This window comes from Austrofundulus limnaeus, unplaced genomic scaffold (assembly GCF_001266775.1).
Source record: "Austrofundulus limnaeus strain Quisiro unplaced genomic scaffold, Austrofundulus_limnaeus-1.0 Scaffold41, whole genome shotgun sequence".
Lineage (NCBI taxonomy): Eukaryota > Metazoa > Chordata > Actinopteri > Cyprinodontiformes > Rivulidae > Austrofundulus > Austrofundulus limnaeus.
Window position 1 is genome coordinate 2,604,217 of NW_013952443.1, and position 1,923 is coordinate 2,606,139.

The window sequence follows — 1,923 nt, forward strand, 5'->3', positions numbered from 1 at the left end:
TTATCTTTGTGTTTTGGGAGTGGAGATGGCTGGTAGGCCTGTCACGACAACAAATTTTGCTGGGCGATTAATTGTCTCAGAAATGATTGCGATAAGCGATAATATTGTCTGGTGACCATTTTTAAAACTAATATAATGATAAAAGTGTAATATGTAAGTACATCCTCGCAAAGATCAATTAATTATGATTTTTAAAGAATGTTTAACAGAGAGAGAGAGAGAGAGAGAGAGAGAGAGAGAGAGAGAGAGAGAGAGAGAGAGAGAGAGAGAGAGAGAGAGAGAGCTCCCAGTTTCAGACGGGTTTTGACTGGTGAAAGCAGCCGACTCCCGCCTCGTCTTGAAGCACTTCGGTCCGGGAACATGGCACGCAGCCGGGACAACAAACCCACGATGACTTTCCTCTGCAGTTTTCCGGAGACAAGAAACTGGACAAGTAGGACATTTTCAAATATGTAAATTAGTACCGGGACTAAAAAGATTTTAAAAAATGACAACGCGCAGAGGGGAGAAGGAGAGAGTGAACTGTCCTGCTCTGAACAGGGGGTCCACAGTAGAGTAGACCCCTCCCCCCCTCCTCAGCTGACAGACGGGCTGAAATAAATGTTTGGATGCGGTAACAGCTGCTCTCTCATCCGAAAACCAGGCGGGAGAGGATTCCCTTTGTCCCCACGTGTGGATGAGCTGCGGAGAAACGCAYGAGGTATTTATTTCAAACCCGCTTCGTTTCATTTGCTCTTTTCTTTCAGTGCGAACAGGGATGAAGAAAGAAACGCCCGGGTTCTGTGGCTTTATGGCTTTTATTTGCTCCCATGTTAATCACAGGTGTTTCCACTGTCGCTCATTAGAGCCGACAGCCTGCCTCAGTCCTGTCTCTAACTCTGCTCTCCGGGCTTTGTGCCGTTTTATTCAGACTTTTAAGCAAATTGAACCATTTAGTGTTAATTAATATCCCATAGCTTGGAGTTTAATATTTGCTATTTTGTTAGAAATCACCCACAGACATGGTGCAGAAAACTGCTCCTTAACCCCCAAAAGTGCACACAAGCCATTATTAGATTGGAGCTGCCATAACACTTGTCCTTCCTCCTTTTGTTTTAAAGGTATTCATTGTAAATATGAAATTAGAAAGGTTATACCAGATGGTGCAATTTGAAGTAGTTTGCTCCAATATCTCCAGAAATATTGAGCATGTTCTGAAATGTGGGTCCACACTCAATGCAAACAAAACACTCCAGCTGCAGAAGTAAATTTTTGGTAGAGCACCAAAAACACTCAGCATTCAAATACATGTGGCTTTTGTAAAATTTCTGCCAGACCAGTGATTTTAACATTTTATTTCAATCACTTTTGCTGTTTTTTTTGTTGTTAAATAAACGTGGTAGGTGGCGTCCAAAAATTTTATTTAGAAATATCTACCGTAATTTACGGACACATTGCCATGGATATGAGAACAATGTTTTTGAATGAGGTTTTTGCCTGGTCTTTATGAGTTCACAGTGAGGACCTTTAATTTACACTATAGTTAATACTTCTGTCACTCTCTGACCTCAGCTGCTTCATTTTCAGCATCACAGCTAAAGTTGAACTTCAGAAAGTCAGACACTACTGTGGATTAGGGTTGGGCATAATCGTATCGTTTGCAATTAATCGTCAGAAAAACATTAATCGACTACTTTTTGGGACTTGACGATTAATACGATTAATGCCACCAGGCAGAGTCCGCTCGCTGCTCCTCTCCGCTTCAAATATGTTGAACATTTAAAAAAAGGTTCTGTCATTTATTTATCTATCAACACAATTTAAAATTTGATGTATAGACCGAAGTCTGTAATTTTGACACAATTTGGAACAGATTTGTATGAAGAGCAAATCTTTCCGACTAAATTGGCCATGTGACCAGGACATAACGGTGTCCAGGGACTC

General features: G+C 41.1%; 1 protein-coding gene across 1 annotated transcript in view; it reads left to right on the plus strand.

Moving 5' to 3' along the window:
• Positions 1 to 264: 264 nt before the first annotated feature.
• pde4ba (phosphodiesterase 4B, cAMP-specific a) overlaps positions 265 to 1,923 on the plus strand; it is a 177,470-nt gene continuing 175,811 nt past the window's right edge. Inside the window, exon 1 of the mRNA XM_014007383.1 lies at positions 265 to 700. The gene's annotated coding sequence lies outside the window, so the exon portion shown is untranslated. The remainder of the gene's footprint in view (positions 701 to 1,923) is intronic.